This window comes from Macaca nemestrina, chromosome 5 (genome assembly GCF_043159975.1).
Source record: "Macaca nemestrina isolate mMacNem1 chromosome 5, mMacNem.hap1, whole genome shotgun sequence".
Taxonomy (NCBI): Eukaryota; Metazoa; Chordata; class Mammalia; order Primates; family Cercopithecidae; genus Macaca; species Macaca nemestrina.
Genome location: NC_092129.1, coordinates 111646237 through 111654576, shown reverse-complemented (window position 1 = coordinate 111654576; position 8340 = coordinate 111646237). Strand labels below are relative to the sequence as shown.

Here is an 8340-nt window from a genome sequence, read left to right as displayed (position 1 = left end):
CTCTGAGTTCATTATTTTCTTTCATCACTTTTTCCAGTGAACTTAGGAGCACCAACTAGCTTCATTATGTTCCTTGGTTCTCCACATATGGTCACATGTATTGTGTATAGAGTCACTAAACTCCTTGCCTTTCATGAGCAATGAATCAGGAGTGTCAAATGCATTTATTTTGCATAACTCTTTATATCATTTTGACCAAGGACTATCAGTGTTCTCTATACTATTAGAAGTAGAGTCCTTAGCATTTTTGGGTGTAATCATATTAAGCAGCCAACTCCAGAAACCCCAAAACCAACAAAAGACTCCATCCTTAATATTCTGTTCCTCTAAACCACTCCTGGTACCAAAATCTGTATTAGTCAGGGTTCTCTTGAGGGACAGAACTATTGGAATGTGTGTGTGTATATATATATATATCTATATATGTGTGTGTGTGTGTATATATATATATATGGAGAGGGATAGAGAGAGAAAGGCACAGAACTGTGTGTGTGTGTGTATATATATATAGAGAGAGAGCACACAAATGGAATATAATATATATATAATTATGCACTAATTGATATATACACTAATATATATATGAATTTATTAAGTATTAACTTATACGATCACAATGTCCCACAATAGGCTGTCTGTAGGCTGAGGAGCAAGGAGAGCCAGTCCGAGTTCCAAAACTGAAGAACTTGGAGTCGAATGTTTGAGGAAAAGAAGCGTCCAGTATGGGAGAATCATGTAGGCTGGGGGGCTAGGGCAGTCTCTTCACATTTTTTTGCTGACTTGTATTCTAGCCAATCTGGCAGCTGGTTACACTGTGCCCACTCATATTAAGGGTAGGTCTTCCTCTCCCAGCCCACTGACTCAAATGTCAAATCTCCTTTGGCAACACTCTCATAGACACACCCAGGATCAATACTTTCTATCCTTTAATCCAATGAAGTTGACACTCAGTATTAACCATCACACATGATATTCCACATATCATTGACTCTGACCAAGGCACTCACTTTACAGCCAAAGAAATGTGGGAGTGGGCTCGTGCTCATGGAATTCACTGGTTTCACAATGTTCCCCATCATCTTGAAGCAGCTGGACTAATAGAACAGTGGAATGGCCTTTTGAAGTCACAATGCCAACTAGGTGACAAATACTTTGCAGGGCTGGGACAAGGTTCTTCAGATGGTTATGTATGCTCTGAATCAGCATCCAATAGATGGCAGTGTTTCTCCCATAGCCAGGATTCACAGGTCCAGGAATCAAGGGGTGAAAGTTGAAGTGGCACCACTCACCATCACCACTAGTGACCCACTAGCAAAATTGTTGCTTCCTGTTCTGCTGGCCTTGAGGTCTCAGTTCCAGAGGGAGGATTGGTGCCACCAGGAGACACAATAATGACTCCATTAAACTGGAAGTTAAGAATGTTACCTGGCCACTTTGGGCTTCTCCTACCTGTAGGTCAAGAGGCTAAAAAGGGAGTTACAGTGTTGGCTGGGGTGACTACCTGGAATATCAAGACGAAATCAGTCTACTACTCCACAATGGAGGTAAGGAAGACTATGCATGGAATACAGGAGATCCCTTAGGGCATCTTTTAGTGTAACCATGTCCATGTGATTAAGGTCAATGTGAAACTACAACAGCCCAATTCAGGCAGGACTATAAATGGCCCAGACCCTTCAGAAATGAAGGTTTGGGTCACTTCACCAGGTAAAAACCCATGATCTGCTGAGGTGCTTGTTGAAAGCAAAGGGAATACAGAATGGGTAGTAGAAGAAGGTAGTCATCAACACCAGCTACAACCACGTGAGCAGTTGCAGAAATGAGGATTTTGATTGTCATGAGTATTTCCTCTTCCTTTTGTTAAGAACATGTTTGTGCATGTATACACTCATACTAAGAAAATATCTTCATTTTTCTTTCTTTTTTATCATGTGACATATGATTTATTGACTTTATATCAACATTTAAATGTTGTTAACTTTATGTAGTAGCATTTGGGTTGGGGATTGGCACGTTTCTGGTCATATGAAAGATAGCAGTATTTTGTTAGGCATAATTATGACCTTATTATTGTCTTTATTTGAAGATTATGTCTCACTTCAGGACATGTGTATGGGTTCAAGTTGATGGGGGTAGATTTGTGATGGTTAGTATTGAGTGTCAACTTGATTGGATTGAGGGATGCAAGGGTGTTGCCAAAAGAGATTAACATTTTAGTGTCTGAAAGTGTCTGCAAGGGTGTCTGTAACATTTGAGTCAGTGGACTAGGAGAGGCAGACCCACCCTCAATGTGGGTGGGCAGCAAGCACCATCTAATCAACTTCCAGCACAGCTTGGAGAAAAGCAGGCAGAGGAACGTGGAAAGATTAGACCTGCTGAATCTTCTTGTCTCCATCTTTGTTCTGTGCCGGATGCTGCCTGCCCTTGAACATCAGACTCCAAGTTCTTCAGCTTTTGGATTCTTGGACCTACTCCAGTTGTTTGTCAGGGGCTCTTGGGCCTCTGGCCATAGAATGAGGGCTACACTGTTGACTTTCCTACTTTTGATGTTTTGGGACTTGGACTGGCTTCCTTTCTCCTTAGCTTGCATATAGCCTACTGTGGGACTTTAACTTGTGATCAAGTAAATACTCCTTAATAAACTCCCCTTTATATATACATCTATCCTATTAGTTCTGTCCCTCTGGAAAACCCTGACTAATACAGGTAGGTAGGTAGGTAGGCAGGCAGGCAGGCAGGCAGGCAGGCAGGCAGGCAGGCAGGCAGGCAGGCAGGCAGATAGATAGATAGATAGATAGATAGATAGATAGATAGATAGATAGATAGGATTTATTAGGAGAATTGTCTCATGGGGTCATGGAGGTTAAGAAGTCCCAAGATAGATTATCTGCAAGGTAGAGAACCAAGGAAACCAGTGGTATGGCTTAATCCAAGTCCAAAAGCCTTACAATGAGGGGAACAAGTAGTGTAACTATCAGCCTATGGCTGAAGCCCAGAGAAACCACGGGGCAGCTGGTGCACATTCTAGAGTCCAAAGGCTGGAATGCCTTAAGTTCTGAGGTCCCTGGGCAGGAGAAGAAGAGCGTCCTAGCTCCAGAAGAGATATGATTTGCCTTTCTTTTGTTTGTTTGTTTGTTTGTTTTACCCGGGCCCTAAGCAATTGAATGGTGCCCACTCATATTGAGGGTAGCTCTTCCTTACTCAGTCTACTGATCCAAATGCCAATCTCCTCCAGAAACCGTTTCACAGACACACTCAGAAATAACGCTTTACCAGCTCCCTGGGTACCCCTTAATTCAGTAAAGTTGACAACTAAAATTAGCCATCAAATATGACAAGAGATTATATCATTAAAACTGGAGTTGGAGGTTGCAAGGGAGTGAGAAAACAGTTAAGAGTCCAGGCCACTTAATCTTTCTCTTTTTATGACCATGAAACATAAACAGGTATGACTTACACAAGGTCTAAGCACAAGTTTTAAGAAACATCTAAACTTATAATAATTCTCTTACTCTTTTCTGTTTCCACATAGGAACTGTTCCTTTAGCTTGAGCTCTGGAATGAAAAGACATTCAGTGGAGTGACAGCAGTTAACCCACAGCCACTGACACCTAAAACAATAAAATAATGACTATAACAATTTTGATAGGTAAACCTATCAGTATGTTTACAGCTTTTTGTTGATGGCGGGGAGGGAAACTAAATGTAGGGTAGAAGCTAAAATAGAAGATTGACAACCTCTCTAAGACAAATTATGGCTATAAAATTTTTATAAAAGCAAAGCATAAGGGACCTGCTAAGAATCATGTTTATATTTGCCATAAAAATCACTCCTATAATCAACTTTAGAATTGTGAATTCAGGAATTTTTCTTCTGAGAGACCTCATTACCTCTTTATAGTCCCCAAGGAGTATGTATTACTCTTCTGCTTTTTAGCCCTTGCTAAAAATCCTAAATGATATGGCCCTTCAAGCCAATCACTCTCAGACTAGTTCTTGCCCATTATCATCATGTCTCAACCAAAAACTAATTGAATGTCTGCCACCTTCACTCAGGAAGTAAGTCACTGTTTTATTTTTATGGAGCCAAAAGTCTAAAAAGTAAAAGTATAGACATGGGAATTTAATATTTGCTGCTGAATCAATAGGAAAGAACTAGATTCTTGAACTTCTGTTTTCTATTGAACATTTCCTCCCTACATTGTGCTGCACAGTTGATCATCATATGCCTGTGTACAGAATCAATCCTGGCTAAAAAAGTGAGAACAGCTCTGATGAAATACATATAAAGTAGATAATCTACATTTTGAAACTATAACAATTTCTTGATTATTTATTTATTAACACATACCCATTCGTTTTTTAATAGTGTAAGGCATTGCTTTGAATGATTTTGGAGACACAAAGATAATTAGAACCAAGCCCCTTTGATAGGAAGATTTTATCCTATTGTAGGCAGATAGGCAATATCCATTTTGGCTTGCTTATTTTTGCAGCCACCAGTCAGAACTTGAGTGATTGTATGTACAAAATGTTTAAAAGCACATTACTTTTTAAATAGTCCTCTGGGCTAATTATGTATGACCCTCTATATGTGTAGTTCACCTATGAGTATGGCAAGTAGTACAGAGAAGAAATCCTACTTACTTAAGTGATGGAGTAAAATGTTACCAATGGAGAGAAAGATAACAGATATAATAAAGTAATCATCAATCTGTGGTCAATAATTTGACAAATTCCATGAAAATGCAGAAACAGTTGGCATATTTAGCTATGTAGAGTAGGCTAGCATGTATTAATCAGCAATTTTAACATTGGAAATTTTTGTGCTAAACCTTGTTCATCAAGTTCTGGTCTAGAGTTCTCTATCCTCTATGGCTGGGTCCATTTATAAGGTAGCAACATGGTCTTCAAGAATCTTTATGCTGCTTTCAGACAAGTCATTCAGTAGCTTTCACTAGGAATAAAATTGTCAGAGACCTACTTTGGTTAAATCAAATTACTCATCAATATAGTTTTTAAAAGTACATTTCCTAAAGATTATTTTCATCATTAATATATAAAAATGTATCTCCTACAATGTCACACAAGTGTATGTTACCATAAAACATCATTTTGCTTCTTTTAATAATTTTTATGTAAAAGTGCCTTTGATGAGAGTCTTTAAAAGAACAGCCTTGTATCATGAAGGTTGTTATAACTAAAAGCCTTTTTATGTATTATAAATGTCAGAATTAGTCTTTGAATTTTGGCAGAGAGGTACTATAACATTCTGGGCAGACACAGTGTTTACTGCATGCCTATGAACACAGTGTGGCTAAAAACCTTCTCAGGAAGCTCATATCCTGCCCAAAAGTCTTACAATTCTTTCTCTTTTGAAATTATGATAGAGTCAGCATCCAACACGATTTAAATAACATCTTAAAATAAGGTTACCCCTAGGTGGCTAAGAATTCAGACACACAGGTGTGTTCTTGAGTATAAATTTGACTTTAATGAAAGGGCTTGGACCTAACATTTTGATGAAACACAAGTTTTATAACATATTTATCAGAAATGTTCAGAACAAACTTTATAGTGGTTTATTAAATTCTTTGGGCAAATCCTCCACAGTTCACCTCCATATGGCAAAGAGATGCCTTTCATTCAATGAGAATAACTGATTAAACTCTTTCATCTTTATAATTGCATACTAAAGGCCCATTTAATCCTGCCTTTTAATAGCGACAAGAACATTCCCAGCCCCAGCCTCTATCAAAATATGTAACTTTCAACTCCTGCTATCTAGATCATATTATAACCTCAGCAAGGAATGTTTTCCAGATCTCATTTCTAAGAAAATCATTAATTATAGTTGGTTGTAATTTTTTGTGAAAGGCAGTAGAAATAGAATATTATAAACCTTAAATACTTTCAATAAATATTGGTTAAAAGGAAAGCCACAAATGACAATGACATTTAATATAAAATTTTAAAAATCAGTAAGACTGCTATTTCAAAGAACTATACCAGTCATTATTGTTTTATGCAAAAGTAAGGGGAAAAACTGGAGAGTATTTTTCATACCAGTGTGCACACAAACACTCTCCAGCTGGGGCAAAAGCGTTATTTTAAAAATATATTTTTGTTTTAGAATTTAGTTTTATATTTACAGAAAATGTGGAAGACTCATACAGAGATTTTCATGTTCTCTTTACTCAGGCAGTTTCTCCTATAGTTAAGACATTACATTTCTGTGGTACATCTGACACAACTAAAGAGCCAATGTCAGTATATTACTACGAACTAAACTCCACATTTTATTCAGATTTCACTAGTTTTTCCCTAATGTCTTTTTTTGTTCCAGGATACTATTCAGGACACTACATCATATTTAGTCATCATGTCCCATTGACCTTCTCTCCCCCATGACAGTGCTGTCTTTGCTTGTCTTTGATGACCTTGATGGTTGCAGTGCTGTTTAGATATTTCGGCCCTTGATTTGGGTTTGTCTGATGCTGGATTGTGAGTTTTTGTGAAGAGTGACCACAGAAATGAAGTTTCCATGCTCATCACATGTTCCTGGGGAGTACATAATATTAATATGACTAGCTTATCACTGGCTATGTTAGCCTTCATTACCTGGCTGATGTGTGGGCCAGGATTCTCTACTGTAAAGTTTAAAGTCTTATTTTTGTTTTTAATTCTATACATGTTCTGTAGCAGCTATTTGCACTCTTTTTGGCTGCCCTATTCTTTGAACCCTTTTCCTTTCATAAAATTTTTTTCAGCCCGTGAGTTCTTGCCTTGCTGAGGCACAAGACCAGCACGACTTTCCAGCCTCCCTGTGGTTCCTTAAGCGGGAGGAGCTCTTGCTGTAGCGGTCAGAGCCATCCCGTCTCCAGATGCTGAGGCAGACATCAGGTGGGATCTACTCTGGTGAAGAGATGGCAGAGATAGCAAGTTATTGAGGCAGCAGTGACCAGAATGGGCTTATTTGTCAAAAAGCCTTAGGATACTGGTCTTGGCTTTCTCTGACAGATCAAAACACTAATTCTATCCGAGTCTTTCTAACCACAGCAAAAGGCAGAGTTCTTCTACAATATGTTACTATTTATTTTTCAACATTGGGAAAATCTTAAATTTGACGAATTATTTATATTAAAAATTAAGTCAGAATGAAGTTAAGATTCACCTAATGATTACACTCTTCTTATACCCTTGCATCCCATTATCTTTCTTGACAGAGGAAAAGATGAAGTTGCACCTGGTACATGTGGGAGTGTGTCATACATGACACTATTATCTGGTGTGAATTAAAATGAAAAATATTTGAAAATTGATGGACCTCATCCTCTCCTTTATTTGTTTAAATTCTGTTGTTGTTGCTGCTGTTGTTCATAAAGATGACCAAATAAAAGTTTATACTTTTGGACCATATTACATTAGATTTTTCAGTAAGTCATTGTGACCAAATAATGTTTGAACTGTTACTATCTTCAAGCTTTGACAAAAACTTACTGTAAGTATTAGATGTACAGTTTTCATTTTGGCATTTTATGTTGCTCACACATTTTTATGAAAGGAGTACTCATTTTTACCTACAAAATTATGAATAATTAAGAATAATCAAATTTGATTTTCCTTCAAAATTGAATATATTTTTTGTCTCTAATCAAGGAACTGCCTTAGTGTATTAGTATGGTAAGTAATGCCAACCGTTGTAATAAACAAACTCAAAAATTTCTGTGGCTTAACACAATAAGTGTTATTTATCACTCACACAAGAGCCAGTGTGGGTACTTCTGGAACCAAGGTGTGAATCGCCTTTAATGTGGTCATTCAAAAACCCAGACTCCTTCGAGTTCGTGAGTTCATCCTTCTTTAAATATTAGAGTTGGGAAAGAGTGAGAAAATTATGCATGAGAGGCTTGTGTAGCCTGGGTTTAGGAGTGGTGCACATCTCTGTGGCTCATATTTCCTTGATCAAGAATCAGTTATGTGGCTACCATAACTGCAAGGAGAGTGGGGAATACAGCTTAACTATGTGTCCAGGAGGAAAGGAATTAGGTGTTGGTTTATGCCATATTTGGTTCCTTGACATTACAAGTCAGGTTTTATGCCTTATCATGTCTTTTTGATGGTACCAATTGCCATTCTTAGTATATCTTTTTCTCTCAATTTTCAGATTTTCTTTTTCAATGTAGTTATGATATATTCTATGTATCTATTTTGCTATTTTGTTATTTTTTGGCAAGGAAATGAGAAATACATAAATTCAGTATACTCTAAAGAAGTTAAGTTATGCAACATTTCAACTGCAGAAGTGTTTTTGTTTTTATTTTTCAAAATATTATCTTT

The 8340-nt window shown here is 37.4% G+C and overlaps 1 long non-coding RNA gene across 1 annotated transcript; it reads left to right on the top strand.

Moving 5' to 3' along the window:
- The first annotated feature begins 1204 nt into the window (after nucleotides 1–1204).
- LOC139363166 (uncharacterized) lies at nucleotides 1205–7381 on the top strand. Its single transcript, XR_011623105.1, has 3 exons — nucleotides 1205–1544; nucleotides 6771–6903; nucleotides 7227–7381. It is a non-coding gene; the product is annotated as an uncharacterized lncRNA (long non-coding RNA).
- Nucleotides 7382–8340: the final 959 nt, after the last annotated feature.